At 44.5% G+C, this 22,556-nt stretch overlaps 1 protein-coding gene across 2 annotated transcripts in view; it reads right to left on the reverse strand.

Moving 5' to 3' along the window:
* The window catches only part of SEMA3F (semaphorin 3F), a 365,356-nt gene that overhangs the window by 177,155 nt on the left and 165,645 nt on the right, over positions 1-22,556 (reverse strand). The gene's annotated exons all lie outside the window — the stretch shown is intronic.

Consider the following 22,556-nt stretch of genomic DNA (forward strand, 5'->3'; position numbering starts at 1 on the left):
CAGAGGAGAGATCAAGGAGAATTAAACAGCGGGAGAGTTGGAGTCGAGATTTTCACATGAGTACAGGAGAGCAGTTTCCGTGCCTCTGGATGCCCGGAATCCAGATTGATGGTCATGAAGGCAACCAACAAGATCAGTGTAGAGGGTCAGTTGAGGGTGGACAAGCTTCTCCAAGAATACAGAAACGTGCAAGACTATTATACCATTCTTCAAACCAGCAAGAAGTCAAGAACTTTGAATATAAATGTGAGTCACTTCCCGGTCAAAGTGGCAAGATATGGAGAAAAATTGAACTTTCCATCGTCCAAATGCAGATGTCACTGGTGATACCCTGGCTGAATGCACTATTTTTCTCAGCTGTGTATATGAAGTCTTCTATTACGTTGGGGTGTAACTGATTTCAGTTTTGTTATGAACATACCGATTCAGGATCCCAAGTCTAAAATACAATAGGTATTTGCCTGGGAAGCAGGAAACTAAAGCTGATCAGTGGAATGCCTTCTTTGTTTAGCCAAGTGGGTGCCCCAGAATAGAGGCAGAGGATCACCTGTCGACTTCTAGCACCTTGAAGATAGATATTTACCATCCTAATGGAAACACTGCCAACAAAATGCCAGCATTAGCTTAAATAGACATGGTTTTATACACTCTACACTGGGGTGGTAGAAGGTCCTCTCCAAGAACAATGGTGCAGGGGTGGCCATCAGACATGAAGTTAACTAGATTTCATTCTAAGTAGGTCGGCCTCTTGATATGTTTATTGGGGGCCACCTGTGGATTGGTGATCTGGTCTTCAGTCTTCAACATTTCGGGGCCTTTAAATGGCCAGGCACCTCCCTTATGTATCACCAAATCTGTTGCAAACCAAGAGCAAGCTAGACTCACCAACTGGTCCCACAGATTTTAAGCTGCTCAGCGATGAACCAACTTGGCAATAAATTGGAATACTGCACGATTCCACATTGACAGCACTCAGTAGGCCTCTGCGACAGGACTATGTTTCTTTGGCTGAAGAAATCCCTTCCTGGAGGGTGGTTTCTAGTCAAATGGGATAAGGGAGTATCCCTACATATTATCCCCACCAAAAATATCACCGTACATATGGTCGTTTGTCTCGCCATAGGCGATATTTTTGGGGGGGGATAATTTGTGGGATCGGAGGTTGCGGGGGGTGTTCCCCCCGCACATTTAAAAATAATGCAGGGGTTGCGGGGGTGTTCCCTGCAGGGTCCATGGCTCAATATCACCGCAAAAATATGGCGATATTTTTGTTTCGCAATATTTTTGTGGGGATAATTAACACATGGAACCGATAAGGGCTGGTCCTGTCTAGTCATTATTTCAATGCCTTCCTCTCTGACTTACAAAAAACAACAATGTGCTTTTACAGATCACACATCACTCTTTGGTTAAAAAAAAACAAACAAAAAAAGCAAAGAAGAAAAGGGGAAATGTGGGCTTGAAAATATGTAACTTGCTGGCTCTATGAAGGGGATTGCATCGCTACAGTCTAAACTGCGGACACCGGAATGAACAGACCATTATCAGTATTTATTGTTGATCTGTACTGCACCAACTGCAACACGTTTTGTGTGGCTCCCTAAGAGAGAAAGTGGAAACAAGACAAATATGGGTTACAATGAGCCAATCATTCACGAAAAGGGAACAGGAGGGTGGCCACGGGGGCCAACTTGCCAGAGAACGTTCTACCCCAGATGCTGCCTCCATTCGCCCAACTTCCACCCAGCATCTACACAGTGCACCACCTTCCAGCACATCCGCCGACGCTTGTGTAACTGCTACAGGCATCATAGTAAACGTCTATGAGATAACAATCGCAGCTGCAACACGGAGAAAACAACGGGACACCCTTGGCAGCTGCCTGTTTTGTCTACCCACATCCAGGCGACGACCGTCGCTTTTAGCTCTTGTTTAAGTGGTTATTTTCATTGGGACATTTCAAGAGCAGTGTTTAAAAAAATGTCAAGTAACTCAAATTAAAAGCAGAAAACAGAAAGTGGTTCAAGCTAGGTCTGTTTAAAATGACAGCTCGTTTGGGTCGTATTTCCTGTTTAGAAATGTTTCAAATTAGGAGGGGCCAGGGAGCAGAGCTGAGAGATGGTATTCCTTCAATAATGCGCGGCCCCCGCTCACTCAGACGCACACATGCCTGGCAGCGACTGCCGGCCGACAGCTCACACACACATACACTCACCTACCTACCTGTCACCCACAGACCGGGGGAATTCTATCCACGAGCCCTTGAATCACCTTGCCTTCCTCTTCAAAAGGACAGCAAAGAAGCGTGACTTCTCAAGAGTCATTGGGTACCTCATGAAAAGATCAGCTTGGCACTCGCCAACTCAACTATAGGGAGGCAACAATGATCAGGGCAAACACTCAGAGGACATTCATCTCTGCCTGCTGTCACTAAAAAGGTAGAGCTTCGAAAGGAGAAGACCAGTAAGCTGGAGAAAGGCCAAAAGCCACAGCGAGCGACACTATGGCCAATGCCACAATGAGATTGAAAAGATAAAGACACAAGTCTGGCCAAATGCCATGGTGAGTAATGGAAACGGCCAGCAGTTCCAGAGACAACTAAAAGCCATGCATGACAAGAGCATGGCCATGCCAAAAGCGGGAGAAGGCCAAAGTGAAAACTGGAAAAGAGAATGGACACAAGGCAGAGAGGACGAGAGACACAGAAAAGTGCAGGATAAGAGCTAGAAAGGTCACAGGAGTAGTAAAGTCCTGGGTTAGAGAAAGTTAGTTGAAGGAAATTAAAGCGACAAGGAATGCCTAGATAGGTTTGAGGTGTGCAACGTTACAGAGCTTTGGTTTCCCACACATTTTGTAAATTTCACACATGTTGTTACATTTAATTTGCAAAAATGTTTTTGCAAGTCAATTTGTTTTATTTAGTGTGTTTCCGTTATTAGACCATTTAACATAAACATTAATAAAAACGAATACACACTACAGATCTTGCATATCCAAATATTTCACAAATGTTACACAAGAACTTAAAAAAAAATCCAAATTAAAACCACAACAATTCTATGGCCACTTACAACAATCTCATGCCCATTTCCCATGAAAAGATGCCTCCCCATTTGTCGGTTTTATCCTGATCATGCCGTAAATTCACAATTAATTGCGATGCCGCAAACTGATACTCACGTAATATAGCTTCTCTTATGGAAACCTATACGTCAATGTAAAAAGAGCAATAGAACCTTAATTCAACTATCGCCTTTTACAAAGAGATCCCCTCCCCACTAACTGGATTGTCTGCTGGGTACAAGGCGAGTCTAGCCTCAACCACCAACCACTCTAGTTATGACCAACACCATGGTGAGGCTGTTGCCGGAAAAGCACCAAACCCAAAAGGAGTCCTCCTTTATGTTATTCAAGTTCTCAACATGTTTCCCATAATACAGTGCGTACATATATAATAGGCGATGACAAGAAGCCAATACATTCCTAATCGTCTATTTTTTGCAAGCAGTGATGCGTTCTACTATATGAAGAAATTGTTCTTGGAGAAGCTAACAATCAGCATGTTTTCCATCTACAAAAGCTTTAAAAGACACATCTGGCAACGTATGGCTATTTTCCACCAAGAAGTCTGTGAGGAAAATTAGTCGGGTAAAACACCACCAGTTGCTTAATTCTCATCCTGCAAATGAACAGGTCAAACGTATGATTGAGGCAAGCACACCATGTAATACAGACCGATTCCAAGCTAGAAAGAAGACAACTGACACTAGGTTTTTCCTCTTGTGATTGGGCAGCATGGAACAGGACATCCTAGTGACTGGAAGAATGTCTGCATCCGGTCTTGTCCAACTGTGTATGCCCCGTTGTGTTCATGTCAAAATACATGTACTTCTCGCCAACTGCGGATTGCTTCACTTAACCCTGCTTCTTACCCAGAGAAGCCTTCTCCTCCCCTACTCAAATCTGATAAACTCTTTTTGCTCAACTCATTTACACTCGCCAACAATTGGAGGCGAGAGGAGGGGTTTGGCGGGGGTCACAAACATCTTATTTGAATGCATCTTTGCCCTTTTTTCTTCTTCTGCTATGCACACAAAACAATCAATGTGGCCAGAGTAGAAAAGGTATATGGGGCAAGGGAATGGATCAGGTTCATGGGGGACAGAGGAAAACAGCATTGGTTGGAATAGAGCTTCTGGAAGCCATTACGTTTGCTAAGTGCGCTGGCTGGCGAGGCCAGACCCTTTTCCATTTTTGCAGGATGGGAAATGTGCGTTTTCAAAATTAAAGTATAAAATTACATAAACATCTTTATGAAAATCGCAGAACATTTAACCTTGTGTAGTTAGTCCAGTGGCAGGCTGGGTGGCATTATATGGAATTATATCAATGCATGATATATTTAATAGCTTTCACAAAAAATAAATGAGTATGCATCAGTGGCTTGTGGATGCGAGGTGCATGAAGGTAGCCTGCTGCAAGTGTTACACCTGAACAAAGATTTAACTAGTTGGCGTTGTAGAAAAAAAATAATAAACTCGGGGGAAAAATAAAAAGAATTCCAAAAAGTCTTAGTGAAAACAGTCTCAAAAAACATACCTCTTTCAGTAAAATAGAAAATGACCTCTATCCATTTCTTTTTGCATTTCCTGAAAATTTGTCAATTACTAGATATTTTGTGACAATTTTAATTAAATTGGTGCAATCAAAACTGACAATTTTCAAACCCCATTGTTTGTCACACCCATCCAAGTCAGACCGCATTTTAGGGTTCAGCAGCGATATTAATCAATGTAAGCACATGTTCCGCAACATTTGTATTTTTCAAACAAATCCAGAATCCTGCCCAATACATAATTATCTATTACTGTTCCTTCAATGTCAACGAAAGATTTACTTTCTGGAGAAACCAAACCGAAAAATAATGGAGCTGGATAGAAACTGCACCCTCCAAGAAGACCACCAACATGGATTACACCCTCCAGAGTCTTCGAGTTGCACTTTGTACAGCCACCGCTTCCAGATCGGGCAAATCAACAAGGCAAGGGCTCATCCAATTTGAATGTTGGAGGGAAATGGAGTGCCTCCTCCTCTGGCTGATGTTGCTGTGGCAGAGGCAATCTTAGGTGCAATAGAGACAAACGAGGAACAAGTACTGTAGAGAAATGAGAATATCCGTCTGCAATAACAGACAATACTACTCCTTCGGACGGTTGGAAATAGGGGTGACCGTAAGGCAACAGGATGACGACACTAAACCACTGTAGTCGCCCATGAAGGACTTGCTTGCATTTTATTTGTCATTTTATTGTCTATGTTTAAGGTTTTATGTAAACCACAACAAAATAAAAATAATTCATAAATAAATAAAACATAGGAAAATTAAGTTGCAAGTAGGGATGGCTTCTTCAGCAGGCAATGACGGTTCTACTCTAAGCCATGGACATGCGATTGCAACAAATGCGACTTTAAAAGGAAGATACCCATAAAGCAGACATTTTCTATTAAAATCCATGACTACGTGTTTGCCAAATAAAAAGAAAACCAGCTAGCTAGAGTACGGCAAGTACAACATGTATATGATTTGAACCACAGTATGAACAACAGATCGCAGTCTAACAAACCCAGGGGCCGGGTTTCTATGGCCAGTGCATCTTCCAGCACTGCAATCTAAAAGAAAGATCATTTGTGGAGGGTCGCAGTCAGAATAAAATCACAGGTATAGGGATTGTGTCATTGACTAGAACAATGAGCACATTGCAATCTGAAAGATCTGCCCAAAAGATGTTGACTGTGGGAAGTCGGGCACAAGGATCACTGGGACCAGCAGAGTCATTTGGAAAACGAACATAAAAAGGGGACTTGTGTGCTCATCAGGAAAATGTTAAAATGTACAGGGCTGATGGAACTACTTCTGGATCGACATTAATTATGTTCAAAGAAGATGATTGTGCATGCAAGAGCTGTTGGAGCGCATCCTTCTTCAAATGCGAAGATGTGAACAGGAGACTAAGCCAGTGCAGACGGCAAACCCCAGGCGTCACTGACCTCCCACATTTATGTTCATTGGTTAGTAGTAATCCAGAGCACACAACACACCCCTCCAGCCATCACACATGAATGCCATGTCCTCCTTGAGTATGGAAGGCCAAAAGCACGTCAGTATCAAGGCGCTTTTCAGCAAGAGTACCCATGCAACTATTCCTGGGTGTGTTATCTCAATGGAAATTGGGCCAACATGTTGCCACTATTCTATGGTGAACAACTTGTACATACCATTTGGCCAGAATATCAGGTACCCATCCTGCTTATGGCCCAGAATGTACTGCCATTTCAGCCATTCTTTCAAAGCCCAGAAGCTGCGGAAAAGCTGCAAAGAGTTAATCACATTTCCCAGTTTGTCCTCAAAAGAGGTTGCCATCCAACGGAATTCAAGTCTGCACATGCTCCAATGACTCTGAATGGCACACACCAATGACTGTCATTCAAGACAATGGGGTCCAATAAATGGCTCATCCAGATGGTAGCTCCTTCTAAAAACACTACATAGACTGTTAGCACCAACATCAGTGAGCTAATCCATCAAGTCCATACGCTAAAAGACCAAGTCATGTTGCTGCAAAACAATGTAGAGGTGAGAACTTTGCAGCTCAGAGTTTGGTCGATTACATATTCCAGTGTTGCTAATCAAATGCAAGGATCCACACATAATCCCTTGGAGGAGGACTCAATCTCTTTAACCTCTACCATCATTCTAAATCCATGCTACAGCTCTCCATTGCTTGCGTTTTTGCACCTTTCAGTAGACATGGATCCTGAACCGAAAGGCGGCACCTGAGATGACCAGGTTGCACTTGCAACTTCCCAGGATATGACCTGGATAAATACCCTCTTCTCCCATCTTTCCAAAAACAGTGCCAGTAGCATTGGCAATGCCACCACACTCCTGGATTAGTGGAAATCACTAGTCTGACTCTTTGAACAGGTATGAACATGCGATTTTCTAGCTTGTGTACAGAACACCATTTGTAAAACATCAAGTAAATTTGGAGTCAAGAGAATTTTCACAGCAAACAGGCCAAATGGCAGAATCAATAAGAACAGCAGAAAACATGGTTAAACAGTATCTCAAAGATAACGTGCAGCTTGCTACAAGTGTCAGTCCATTTATCTCAGCATGATCAAACAGAACAAAGGCCAGTACTAAGGCTGGCAATCAAATACCTGTTGGGTTCTGCCACCAGCAACCTCGAACATGTTTAGTGAAGATGGGGTGATCAGAGAGGACACATGTTAAAATCTTCGCAAGGCCTAAAACTAATAGTGATTTGCTACCCCCTCATATTTTGCTTCAGAAGGTCCATCACTGAAATTGGAGGAGCTCACAAATAAGAAGTCATTCATCCCGTCCCTGCTGCTGGGCAGTTTTTAATAATGCAAAGGGGGGCACTTTTAGTCTAGAAAACGGTTCCTTCATCCACATACGTCCATAATACTTTGAGCATGACCCCTAGACTACACTTGCAACATCAACACAAGAAGACCAACTACCTTTTGATGCCCATAGTTCAAAGAAATTATTACACATTACTTATTTTACTCTGTGAAGCTGTGTACAAAGATAAAATGTAAATTTGCCATGCAAAAGCATATTGGGCCTTACTAGCTAGAAAAGAAGATTCCAACAGTTAAGCAATGTTGGGTAATAATGTGCGTTCTTGTTATAACTCAAAGCTTGTACCACAAAGCAAAGAAATGGAGGGTGTGAACTAAACGCAAAAATGGTGGTCGAATATAGATAACCTTAAAACAAATAATACAAAAACTAAATAAAATAGGACAATAACTAGAAAATCCACCCTCCTCTAGTCTATCTTCAACAGGACAGTTCATGGACACCATGTTTTCAGGCTAAAACCACATCGCACACAGCTGTACACTGCCGGCTCACTTACATACGTTTTTCTGTACCAGTGCACGAAATCCCTCCACTGCTCTCACACTCATACTGTCACTCGTGTTGTCACTTATCACAGACTAGCAATTTAAATATTTTAAATTAAATATCTTAAAAATAAACTAAGTTTTTGGAAAGAGTTGCATGTATTTTTAACAATTGAAAGAGCTAAAGAGTTGACAGTTAAATACATTTACAAATGTACGATTTCCCCATCAATATCCCACTTGCCCCCTTGCTTCTACAGTTCAGGAATGAGCTGAAGACCCTCCTCTTGAAGGAACGGCTCCTTCCTAACACCTAGGTCCATACACCTTACACTCCACTTCATACCGTACCACACACGAGAATGGTTGATCTGATACCCACTGTTACCTCCCCAGTTTACTTGTAGAGCCATTGCTGACAATTGCTCTCCCACCCCGTTCGATCCCCACTCGCGTTTTTCTGCGCATCCTACCCTTCTTCCCCCTATAATGGAAAAGCACTTCCGGAAGCAAGGTTTGCACTCAACGTATACCCTAATAATAAATAATAATTTAAAGAAAAGTTGGGAAGGTTAAGAAAGAGCCATACCATGGGGAAGTGGTCAAAGTGATAAAGTTGCACACTCATTTCACTTGCCTTGGTAGAGGAGCGACCCTGACTTCGCGCCGCCTGGGGCGGCTGCAGGTACAGGCCTCTCGAGGCAAGGGTTTTGCGGTCTACTGAACCTGCATGCCCAGGCTCCGCAGAGTTTCTGGCTCACAATGCAGGACATTATCCCTTCGCCTGTAGCTCCTGTTTGCGGTGTGCCACACTACTGTGCTACTCTCCATTCTCTCCACCATCTCGACTTGTATGACCGTCCTAATTTGGGGAGGGCATTGCCTCCTCTTCAGCTTCAGCACTTTTGGTGTTCATCTGGCCACATAAACGGTGAGGCAGCCACCACCTCACTAAATCATTAACCACTAAATCACTAACCATTCTAAGTGCATCATTCAGGGACTCGTGCATCCGATAGACTTCCACGTTATTGGTCACTAAATGGGAATCAAGTTTCCGCAAATGAAACGGTGGGCGTTTTATTTTGTTTTATTTATTTGCATTTATACAGTGGCGGGGGGGGGGGAAATTCTCTAAAAATAGGCACACTGAAAAAAAAAAACAGTTGGTAGGGTAACAAACAAACCCAAAAGTTTGCACATTCTCTTAGCTATATAGCTAGAAAGTTCGTACAATCCAGTGGACTGTGCACATTTTGCACATGCCATTTTTCTAATCATTTTCTTACTTTTTTGTGCTTTTTGTAATAGATGGAGAGAAAGCAAGAGAAAAAAATAAGGAAAATATGACAAGGTGCTTGAGAGTGTCTGAAAAGCAATAGAGATGACAGAGAGAAGAGGCATGAAATAAGGTGTGGGGTGGGGGGGTGGGCAACGTTCACCGAGAAGAGTTGCCTTGGGGTGGTCTCTCGCCCTGCCCTTTTAGGCCTGCGGTAATTAGCAGCGTTCCAGCCTTTCCCGCCGTGACCTTAGCTCTCCATGTAATCACAGGCTGCTTCGTAGAAACACCACTAACCTGGCTCATGTATATTAGCAAGTGGCCAAATGCCCTGAAAGTCCTGCCTGCACCACTTCATCCCGGGAAAACCAGCCACGTAGTTTGTTTTGAGGACATGTGTTTTACACCACGAGCGAAGCCCATCCAACCACAAGCCACAACCACAACTGCTTAGGAGCTACTGCCGTGTTCTCTTCCCTAATTTTAGATGGCGCCTGTATCGCGCCACTGATAATCCCCACGTTTGTCCCGCAGTTTACGAGCTGTGGTAACTCCATCTCAGTTATTGTCAGTCTGCCCATGCCAGAAAACTACAAGCGGCACAGCCATGATTAGCACCCAACTTAATTCCCTCTAGGTTATACATATTGAGTTGTGGGACGTGATGAAACGGACTGTACACAGACTACATTTCAGAAAATGTACAACATATAGTTTAAAGAAGGGTAATGTCTTTTTTAGGGGTGAGCAAGTTGGGGCTGTTAATGGGTACATTCTTGGGGTTTCACCCACATTTTGTAGCTGCAGTGAATTTAAAAACTGAACATTCAAAAAGGAAACATTTGGAGATTACAGAAAAAAGTGGTTAAAACACATGGAACCAAATTGGACGACAGCCAGTTATGGTGGTCACGCTAGGGTGAGCCACATTGACGTTTATGTTCTCTGCTTATTTGTATCACTCTGAATGTGGGCCGAGTACAGATCCGTTGCATGACCTTTGCCCCCCCACCTCCCTCATACACCTAGAACTGGACATTCCTGATCCTGGTAGAGGTAATCCAGCCTCCGCTACTGGCACAGTATTTACTTGCCCGAGAATTGGCCCTGCTGGGGTGAGGGGTGGTATACACTTAAAAATCTACACTTTGCTTCAAAAGGGCGGTGGCCGATTCATCCCGAGCTGTCCATAAACGTTGGGTTTCGTTTATGCGTCAAAACCTTTAGAGCTCAATATCGGGTCACCTTTACAGCATTCAAGGCTGGATGATGCAATATCGGGTCACCTTTACAGCATTCAAGGCTGGATGATGCAATATCGGGTTCACCTTTACAGCATTCAAGGCTGGATGATGCATATTGCATTAGCTCAACTAAGTCGAATCGTCACAACACCCCCTGGAAGAGTGTTGGCAGGAGGTTGCAAAGGACAGCAGAGGGCCCTGGACGCTTAGATGCGAGTACAGCGAGCGGCAAGAACTTGAGCTCCACTCCTTTTATGCGGCGCCCTAAATTGGGTGCAACTTGTGAACCAATTAAAGTGTAGGTCCAGCCTTTCCTTAGGATGGGCGACTGCAGAAGCCGCAGTCGGTTTAATCAAAGTTCTACTTTCACAGAAAGTGGTTTATTCATTTTATTTAGGATTTACTATAGCACAGACCTCACCAGGGGAAGAAATGGAGAACAAAGCAGGAACGATGTAGGGGGTCAGGGTTACTTCCCAACAGTGCAGTAAGATCGAGATCCACAGATACATTGATGACTACCTACAATACACACAGAGTTCAGCACAGAAGAGCGCAGGCAATAAAAAATAAATAAATAATAATAATTCGTCCTCACTCGTAAGAGGCCACAACTCAAACACGGACTTCATTAAGAGGGGTCAACTCGTTCCCATAAATCAAGCGAAGCCACGTTTAGGGGACACCCTCTGTAATCATAGTAAAGGCCACTAATTCCATTTTACACACATTTCATCAAAACAATTGCACAACTCTGAAAGACTGGCTGTAATAAAATGAAGCAAACAAATATGTTCCCACTTCTTTCTTTTAGCTTTCATTAGGCCTAGCTGGCATTTGCTTTAATAAAAAATACTTTACAATACGAAAGGGCTAAACATGTGGCCTTAATTCATGCAAAAGTAAACAATCTCTAGACTAAGTGGCGTGGGTACAGTGAAAGGAGGCGGGAAGATGACGAAGGAGGCGGGGGGTGGGAGCATAGGTTAGGTTTTACATGTAGGCAGAGAGCGAGCAAAGCCTTGATCAAGCACCATTCCCGTCGTCCAACTACTATTTGGGGCATTCCCGTGCCACTGAAGACATGGGTGATGGGGACTTTTAGAGTAGTTGTTGACTAAAGGGAAAAGGATTTTACAAATAAGTCAAATGAACCCAGAAAATTAAAATGGGATATAATCAGACTAGCAAGTAGACTTGGTACTCTGTACTAGAGGGGGCCTTTCAGGCAAGTCCCAGGCAGAGGAAAATATTGCATCAGCATGTGGAGACCTACTTTTCTTAGTACAGGCAGACCATCTGCCTAGTCAAGGATTTAGAATCCTCAATGCCCAGGTTCTCCATCTAATCTGGTTCCCTCTACACAGAAGCAGGCATGCAGCTGGCCAGCCAGTTCTGCTGCAAGCATGCATGTGTTGGGAATGCAGCCCCAGTGGACGTTATAAAACCTTATTGACCAACAATCCTAATATATACCTCTTACAGATATTGGTTTTAGATAGAGACCTCATTCTGATACCAATCGATAGGAAAGTAGAGCGAGATTAGTTGAAGAATAGGTGGCACATCTACATATCCAGTTAAGGTTTCCAGGTTTCATACGTGAGAAAGCCACCCAGACCCATTTTTTCATAGAATTGTATTTTCCCAAGCATTACAAATCCCGGGGTTACAAGAAGCATAAGGATTGGAAGGCTGTCCTACATAGGACTGGGGACCTTCAGCATTCTGCAATCGGAATCGGAAGGGCGAGAGTGAACACCTATGCATTGAACTACCTGGAGTCCAGGATCGCCCAAGGAGCACTTCACACCCCCTCAACCCCGAGATGGGGAACTGGAACGTTCTGGTGCTGCGACAGTTGCAAATCAAGGTCTGCCCAGTGATGGATCTGCCTCGCCGGCACCCAAGGGTGCAGGGGTGCACATGATGGTGCTGGGGTGAAGGTCTGAACTTTTAGCAGGGATTGCCACCTGGCAGCCAATCCTCTGGACTATTTCATTCAAAATCACATGGCGAGTCTGTTTTTTGGGGATTTGATCAAGTCAAACAAAATATAATCATTGTTTGGTTTCAAACCAGGATTTGAGCACATGACTTTAAAACTCCCTATTCCCTAGCTCTAAAACAGTAGCTCGTGCTGCAGTCAATGTTTTGTCTTTAATCACTGATCATGAAGAATAAAGTAACATTCCCTGAAATTATCAGAAATCAAAAATGTGCGATAAACCTTTAAAATGCATCATGGCACAAACTGCTTTGTGACACTGATCATTGACAAAGCATGGTTATGTGTGGTTTTGATATGGGCAGCCAAAGATAGCCATGGTCTATCCATGATAATTGGTGACAGTTTTAGGATGTTTTTCTGTAGGACAGTGTGAAGGATGATTCTGGATGCCAGACTCTAATCACTGCCTTGAGAGGCACCTGGAATAAAGGTATGTGGTCCACAAGTTGGTGAAACTTAGCAATAAAGCAGGATCACCAATGGACCCCTACCTAGCACACATCTATTAATCAATACTCACACAAGGCACGCAGCTGGAAAGCCACAGAAACCATTCACTCCCAACAGGAAGAGTACTGCAGTCCTACAAATCTGCATACATCAGACCACTCCTCAAGGCTACTACAAATTTAGAAACAATTAAAAACCTGCCTGTTCGAATAAGAACCAGACGAAAACAAAGAGCAACACCAACACGGCTCGGAATGAACAGTCGCAACGCAAGAGGGAGGACCAAAGCATAACACGACAAGTTCATGGAGTTGGAGGTACTTCCAACTGGGAGAGAGACCCGGGTCCCCATGGAGGGCCCTAACAGGGTCTAAAGAGGGAGATGGGAGTGCCCTATGTTGAACCGCAGACAGAGGGGATAAGAGTCGGAAGAGAAAGAGTGGCAAGCAAACTTAAAAGCATGGGGACAAGGTAGATCTAGAGCACAGGGAAAGGTCCCACCCCCCCTCAGCACCCTGGCACACTCAAGAAGAGGCCGGGGTAAGAGATGGTAGGTGTAAAACAGTATAGGCCAATCATCCAGGACACTGGCTGGAGGGTGGGGGGCAGGAGGAGACACTGCCTCAAGATAACCCTGCCAACAACTGACAACCATAACCCAGAGCACCACAATATGCAACGCTAGCAGGGACGCATATCACAGGCACCCACAGCATAGGCGGTATGATGGAAGGACACCACTAACCAAACCCCACTTAAAAAAATCTCATCCCCTCTGCTCACATCTCTCAAATTCTAAAACATAACACAACCATACCTATACAGCACAGCAAACCACACACACTTCACCACACCAAAAACACATTGCATCACACGACAGCTACTGACCGAAAAATCACACCCACTCTCAGGGAACGGTGTAAACTAAACTAAAGCTGCCAACAGAACATCAAAGCTCTCCTGAGCCTTTTCCTGCTAAGCCCTACTAACTTACCCTACCCTTTTGCTTTTCAGATCCGCCAGAGCACCAGGGAACCACTTCGGTGTTGAGTGTGCAGTAGAAATATCCTTCAACATAACATTTATGTATCCTTTTGCATGCAAAGCAGTGCAATACAAAGAATTCACACAGCACATGGGGAAGTCTCTCTTAGTTCTGCACATTGTTAAGTATAGTGAGTTAGTGTTAAATAAAATAAATGGTAGGATAGTAAGGGAGACAGAATAAAAACATGCCTGACACTTTTCTTTATTGGAATTGAACTGGTTACCAGCTCGCTGACATTTCCATGCAAATATATTACCATGCCAAGTTCCTGCAGGTACTCGAGCCACAATGTTTATAGCCAGCTTCTTTGTGGAAAATGAAAATGTAGTGGTCAAATAAATAGTTTTCTTAAGTGGGTGTTCACAGATAGATTGTAACAAATAATTAACTACCCGAGCGCTCCTCAAATTGATGACTATACAATCACCCTCATACACATAATGTCTGCCCCTTCCTCTATTCTGATGTCACTCCTCCACAACAGTGATACAGACCGGCACCAAAGAGGTACCGTGTATATCTGCAGCAATTCCATCCTGTCGCTGTTGTGGAGGAGTGGCACTAGAATAGCCATGCAATTAAAGTTTTCTGAAAATGTCGGTTTCTAGGTTGGTTTCCAACCAATCCTAGCAACCTGCGCACCGGTTCCAAAAGGGGCGCTTTCTGTGCAACCTCAGGAAAATGTGCATACTTTAGAATAGGTGTTAATTCCCGTAAAAGTCGTATAAAGGCTTTCTATTAACACCTAGCTGACAATCGGGCCCTCAGTTACACATACAATTAGTCTCCAGTGGAATCTTGAGAGAGTCCGTGCAAAGCTGCAGTCTGCCTTCTCTTCCAGACAGAAAGCAGATACCCAAGAGGGCAATGGACAGTGAGTGATTGGATCCCTTGGGCTCCAGCCTGGAAATCAGAACTGGGAGTTCACAACACTTTTCTGGGAGAAGAATTGCTGTGCAGCAAGCCTTCCAGTGGGCGGGCTCTACCAAACTTCTTATATGCCAACGTTCAGGCTTTATTTACAGCTCTTACTATGGAAGTCTCTAAACAAACGGGTACATTATTGTGTGTCAAACAAAGCAAAAAAATACAAAAGTATAATATATAAACACGAGAGAGGGAGGGATTGAAGGGAAGAGAAATAAGGAAAAGAGAAGAGGGGTAACGAAAGAAACAACGAAAGGGAGAGAATTAATGAAAACAAAAGAGAAAAATAAAGACAAAGAAAGTGAAACAGGCAGGAAATAGTCCATTAAATTAGTTAACCCTGTGGCTACCTGGTTACACAATTAAACATTTGGTAAACAATCGGTTTGCTGTCAGTTTCTTTTTTTAATGTACGTTTTACGCACTAAATTACATTGAAAAACAAAAAATATAGGGGCGTGAAGTGAGTAAGAGGATAAAAGGTTAGTGGGGTTGGGAATATTGAAAGAGAGGTGCTGGTGTATCTCCCAAATATAAATCCCCCAAATTTAACAACATTTTGGTGAGTTTTTTCAAAGTCGGTTTTTCGTAAAACTAAAAAAGAATTGCCAGCAAAAGAACATAGAACCAACCATTTACTTTCATTTTCTGATCTATTTCCAATACAAAAGCAAGAAAAACTAAAGAAATATTAATCCCGAAGTACACTAGAGAGTGTTGCTCAGTTACTAAGGCCCAAAAGCATGAAGGTTCAGGAACACTAGAGTTGGCGTGTGCTCCAGTTGCTGCTCTTTCGATCGGCGTCCAAGATGCAGGCACCTTCCCTTCCAAAGACTTGGCCTCCGAAGCCAGAGGTAGAATTTCAACTTGGACGCAGTGCATGAACCACATTAACGTTGATTTTGAAGCTTTAAGAGCAGGTAAAAGGATCACTGGATAAATGCCCGGAATTAAGAAAATAAATTAACAGAGCAAGGAAGGAGGAGGAGGAAAGGGGAAGAAGGCCTGAAAGATGGTACACTTGTGACTTGTGAAGAGTGGCTTAAGTAGGGGGCATATGGCATAGAGCAAAAGGCAGTGCGGTGTTGGGGCTCTAGGCCGGGAAGGACAAACAACCCAGGACCAAGGCCGTGAAGGTCTGTAGCAAAACGGATATCCCTGAAGTGCCAGGAAGGGGGCTGACGGGCCCGAGATTACCCAAGAGCTGTGAGTGGCATGGTTAGCAGGAATCTTACGAGCCCCTTAGGGTGGTTTGCAAGGGGACATTTTTGTGTGGTGTTACCAAGGCAGTGATGGGTAGGAAGCCAAGGCCACGATGGGCACAGTGGAGAAAGAGCAGCAACAAGGGGAGAGACAGTATGGGCAATAAAGACAACAAAATAAAAGAGAGGAGAAGCAAGTAGCCAAGAAAAATGGTGTAAATATGGAGGCATAAGATTAGAGGTAGAGTTTGAGATGAGAAGGAGAGAGTCACTGAGAAAGGTCAAGAGATGTAGGTGGGTAGAAAACGGGGAGAACATATGGTATGCATATTTGCATGTGACCACTACAAAGTGAGAAGACTAGAGGGGAACACCATTCCTGTGTCTGTGCCGTGTGCGTTTGACCGAGCAGAACTTTTCTGGATCTTTTGGACTACAACTCCCATCAGCCCTAAACCGCATAGTCAATAGTGCAGGATCATAGTCATAAGGTCCCAAAACATTGTGTGTGCCCCAGGTCGCAGACCTTTTGATTTAAAGCAAAAATCAGGTCTCTTTTAAAAATCGAATCTGGGTCTTGTGGTTAGACCACTTTGCTATCCCCTTCACACTCACTCGACCACACAAAATTCCCTTGATACCCCTACTTGTTCCCATATGCACATCCCTCCACTCTCCTCAACAATTACAACACCATCATCACACAGGCACTTGACAAAATGTCTCCACTCAAAACACAAAAACCCTGCAGCCACCACCATAAACCATGGTTCAATGGTTCCCTCCTCTCGATCAAGCAGGCAGCCGGATGCCTAGAAAGAGCCTGACAAATGAACCAATGCACCGCCACCAGGACACCACTCAACCATTGCTGCAACAAGTACAAAACCAGCCAAACACAATACCAAAGCCACCCATTACCTGAAAGAACTAAAATCAGCCACCAATCAGACACATTATTCAGTATTGTCAAATCCCTCTCCAAACCACCATCAACACCTTCCATACCCCCATCCACTATAGTATGCAACACCCTCATGGACAACTTCTAAATACACGTCAGGCAAGCCCTTCCCACTCTCACCCCTGCTCTCAAACATTCAGACTTACTTCCAACTGCTTGACTGCCTGATTTATATGGCCAGTCCATCTGCCATTCTTGGCAAAGATTATCCCAAGGTATCTGTAGGAGGTCTCCTCATCTATTCTTTCTTGATTGATGCGCCTCTTCCCCTGTTGCTTGCCTCTACCAAAGGTTACAATTTATGTTCGACAGACAGTTTAAGGTTTTAATAAAACTACTCAGCATACTGTAGGCTTTGATCTCACAGACGGGGGGGGGGGGGGTGCAGCAATCAGTGCTGTGTCATCGGCATAAAGCAGCACGCTATAGGACACTACAATTAGCTTCGCTGGAATGACCTTAGCGGATGACTCTTGCGGGTTAAAGCCGTAAAGAAGAGGGCAAAAACGAGTGGGGCCATTGGGCAACCCTGTCTGACTACTCTGTTTGTAACAATATCCCTTGAGTATTTATTCCCACCTGTGCATCGGATTTCTGCCGAGGTATTACCATGAAGATAATTGGAAAGCACAATAGCTTGACAGTAGAATGACAGCAAGAAAGATGTATGAAGTTGCTCAGAAAATGTAGCAAACAAAAAAAAGGTCAAGTCAACAGCATAAAAGTAGCAATGAAAGTCAACACACAGAAAATGGCAAACAAAGGAAAGTTCACAATTACAGTGCTGGCTCAAAATAAAAGAAATGGCAGTTACAAAAATAAAATCATATTTTTAAAGCCGAATTAAAAGTTAGAAACATCAGAGCAGCTTTTCTAACACTATCAAGTATGGGTCTAACTTGTGTATAGTCCCATTCAGGCAGGATAGATGCGTGTGTATGTCAAACACTTATCACAACTGTACGTCCTGGGAGCCAAACTTTGCCATGAGCAGAGAATTCAATGGGATTACACTGTCATAGTGCATACAATGTATCTGTATGCATGACTAAACCATGCATCTCTTATGGACATACAAGTCTTCCCCGCTGAAGCACGGCCCATGTGTGCTTCGGTGGCACCAGGACCGGCCAGGCCATACAGGTGTCTGGAGGATGATCGCTATTAGGAATGCAACAGGGACCCTCTCTTATGAGGATTATTGCATCTGAAAGGCCAGATCGTGCACAGTGGGAAAGAAATAAGCAACGAGTCTTGTGAAAAGTGGTCTGCTCCAGCCTGCAAGCGGGTATCTGGGCAGCCTTGGCCAGTTCACTGTGATTTTATTGCGGAAATAACAGTGACATACAATTACAAAGTGTAATAAATATTGCATGAAAAAATATTGAAATTCCTTTTACAGTACGCATTGTAAAAAGAACTAGTTTAGGGGAAGCTAACCCCCCTTACCTCTCCTAAAGTCTGCTTATCCCCCTCACCTTTATCTCAATGTTAACCTCATTCCGTTTTTTACACCTAAAACCCACCCGTATCATTCCATTTTCTTCTCTTCATTTTTTTTATATGTGTTTCTGCTTTTAAGTATTTTGTACCCACTCTTATTTCGAGTAATATTTTTTCCTCTTTGTAAATTCATTCTTGATTATTTCCTGCAGTTTCATCACTGGATACCCCTTGGCTGTGCTTGTAATGCTTTTTCTGTCTTCACTGCCCATTTATCAGGAGACACACAATGACAGGGAGATTTTCAGGAGCACATGGTTTTTAATTTGAAGACCTGGAGGGCCGAAGGGGAAATACCTGGCTGTTGTGATCCTGCTTGAGCGTCGAGTGACCACAGACAGGCCGTTCCCATGCATGCTGAGAAGAAGAAAGTACCACAGAGAGGGTGCCAGCTGCAAGGCATTCTGACAGCAGGCAGGGCCGTCTCAAGGGAGGCCAAGCAAAGGGCTGGGTTGCAAGCCAGCAGGGGCACCATTGTAACAAAAACACTTAAGTCGACTAATTCCTTGTGTCATTTGGAGAAGGTCCTTAATCCCTTCCTGTGGCACATTACTTGTCATTACATGTAATAATGGGGCTGGGGAAGCGGGGATTGAAGGGAAGAAACGAGGCTGCAGTCAAAACGTCACAGCATGCAAGAGGCCTCACTTTGGCCCCCACACCCAATTAGCTGAAATGGAGCATCTCGCAATGAAAGGTGGTCCAAGAGGAAGATACGGGCCCCAAATTCATTAAACCCATGGACCCCACTGTATGGCCACTGTATGGGGCACCAGTGTGCAAGCCAATTCGACCGTCGACCTCTCTAGGGGGGGGGTAGTGTCCTGAGCGGCTCACAATCCTTTTCTTCACTCCCCGTGAATGGAACGTCTTCAGAATGAAAGCTCACCTATGGAAATAAGGGCAAGGATGGTGTGTGTGAGGTGGTGGGCTGGACTCGACCTATATACACATTTACTAAACTACAGGAGTGGTTGAAAACTCGAGCTTTCCATAAAACAGCTTATCTTTGGGGGGAGGGAATCAGGAGTGGGGGGGGCTTCCTACGATAAACTACGGTACTGGTTGTAGCAGGAACTGGTCAGTTCCAGGGTTGATGAGAACAAAAAACAAAAAGTCGTCAGGGGGTTGGGGGGGCAATGTAGTTTTCATAAACTAAACCCTAGCGCCCTTGTTACACCAGGCCTTCAAACCATGCTCGCTCATTAAAATTACTGAGTTTGTTTACAAAATGAAACATGCTGGGTTTCCCCATTTTGATTAAACAAGGCCGCTCTGTGCCCTTGATAGGCAGCAGGCTTCTATTCTTTAGATCATTAGAGGCCCAACACCCTCTTCCACATCCGAAGGGCCTCTCCGCCTCCTTATTCTCGTACTGTAAGGAAACAAGCCAGATCAGACAATGACCAGGCAGAGGTGACAGGCGGGAAACGATGCAAGATACCAGGCTAAGAACTAATGCTGGGACCTGGGAGGGGGTGCCATGCTGAAAACGGGTGAGAGTGTTCACTCAGTATCAAGAGGGCCCATTATAGAAGAGTAAGGATTAAATGAGGGGGACCAAGCCCACGACTGAACACAAAATCCCCATAGGCTAAATCTTGTGGATCTCTATCCTGGCAGGAGCGAATGCCTTGTGTGTTGGCAGTGGGAAGTGATGTACACTTACTGCGTTCAGGACAGTTCACAATGGCCTGAATGAGCCCATCAATGGTGCAACTGTTGAGGAGTTATCCTTGACGACAGTAATAAGAGGCACAATGCAGTTTAGTCATGTAGCATCCAAGATGGTGGTGCTAACAGACGCAGCTTGCAGTAGTAATTTTTCCAATGCAGTCAGTGTTAAGGTACACCAGTGGGTACTAGTGGGGCCCATTCTGGCTTCTAATACACAATATATCATAGTGCATGCGATCCTTGGATGGAGAGCACACTAACCTATAACAAGCAACTACAAATGCATACAAAAGATAACTAAGATCCATATGCAGACTACATATTCTTCCAATCAGAACAGGTCCGGTCACTAATCCCTTTGATCGGAGCCTTTGGTTTAAGTCACAATTTCATCACTCTAATCAGGTGTGACAAATTGACTTCTGCCCTCACTCACAGGGATGAGTAGAGGCTATAAGGATATGATGTTTTATTTGTAGCGCACCTAAACACAAGTATTTCTACGGCTAATAAGGCAGGGGAACAAGGGGGGGGACAAGACAGCGATCTTACTAGGCCCAGTGACAATGAGATTGCGCAAGTGCAGGGGAGAGGAAAGGGGAGAAGTGCCAGGAGGAGGGGAGGAGGAGCAAGGGTCAGGACATAGGATCGTAACATTGAAAACACAAGAAGTGCAGTCAGCAGGTGGCAGTGCAAGGGTTAAGTGCAGACACCAAGTGTTGGATAGTGCAGGTAGGGGGACTGTAGGGTTACATATGCAGCCCCAAGTGCAGGGCTGACAGGAGGCAGTTCAGGTGTGCAACTTGGGGGGGCAGGGACCTGGGCCCGTGATTCAGAGGGTAGCCAGGAAACCAGTGCAGTATCAGACAGGAGATCAGCAGGGGAGAGGAGGAGAGAAGGCAGAAGCAAAGAGGAAAAATCTTGAGCTGCTTCGGAACCGGAGATGGTTCTGCTCAAGTTTCAGAGAGGATGTTCCAGAGGGAGGCACCAGCCGAAGAGAGAGATCTGCCTCCAGCTCCCTGCTTGGAAAAGCAACTGGCCCTCTAGGAGTTGGAGGTGGAGAAGCAAAGAGCTCGAGTAGGAAGATACTTCAGAAAAGAAAGCTGGAGATATTTTCACCCCAGGCCCCAGAAGGCCTTGTGGACAACGCAAAGGGTCTTGAACTTGATCCTTGCAGCTACTGAGAGCCAATGGAGAGATTTCAGTGCTGGAGAGATACAATCCCTGGGCTTGAGGCCAAGGACAAGTCTCGCAGTCCTGTTCTGGATGTACTGCAGAGAACGGAGAGTAGAGGCGGGCAGATTTATAAAGATGCTGCTACAGTAGTCAAGCCTAGAGAGAACCAGAGCTCTCGAGACCGTGAGCTTCTGGGGGAAGGAGAGGAAAGGAAGAATACCTCTTAGGAGGTGCAGATGGTAGTTTGACTTCTTAGAGATGTTGGAGATGTGAGGAGAGAAGGATTGTGTGGAGTCGAAGATAACCACAAGGTTCTCACCCTCACCCTCAAGGAGGCCGGCTAGAGAGTGAAGGGAAAGAGGGGTGCCAGTGTGCCTATGTGGAGGATCTCTGTCTTGCTGGCATTCAGGCAGAGATAATTGGTGGTGCACCACTCTTGGATTGCTGACAGACAATCCGGGATGAGAGAAGGAAAAGAGGTGGCAGAGGGGATCCTGAAAGCAAACTGGGTGTCATACACATAGCAATGGAAGTTGGAGCAGAAAGCAGCAATGTGGTGCGCGAGAGGTGCCAGGTATTGGTTGAACAACCAGGGAGAAAGGTTAAACCTTTCGGGAACACTGCAGGTGGACAGAGATAGAGGAGAGGAGAGGAGAGGAAGGACCCAAGTTGGACCCCTGAGGGTCAGTCAGAGAGGAAAGAAGTCAGCCACGCCAGAGCCTGATCAGTGATACCCAGGTTATCACGGAGCCTTTTCAGCAGGATGGCATGATTGACCATGTCAAAGCAGAGAAGCGATCAAGTAGGATGAGGACAGAGAGGAGATTAGAATCAAGGTTAGAGAGCAGGTCTTCATGGATGCTCAGGAGAGCAGTTTCCATGCTTCTGGCTGCTCTGAAGCCAGACTGATGATTATGGAGACAACCAACAGACTCAGTGTGATGATTGAGCTGGGAGATGTCCAGCTTTTAGAGGCTAAAACACCCACTGAGCCCTTTTTACTCCAGTGAGTTTTCACCAAAGTTTGACAAAACTTGTACACATGTAATGTACAGTGCTAGGAAATGTTCTTTACGAGGAGTGCTAAATATGTGTTTTAATGCCATTACGAAAACAGTACACCCGTGTGAT

This window comes from Ambystoma mexicanum, chromosome 2p (genome assembly GCF_040938575.1).
Source record: "Ambystoma mexicanum isolate Mex_15411 chromosome 2p, UKY_AmexF1_1, whole genome shotgun sequence".
Lineage (NCBI taxonomy): Eukaryota > Metazoa > Chordata > Amphibia > Caudata > Ambystomatidae > Ambystoma > Ambystoma mexicanum.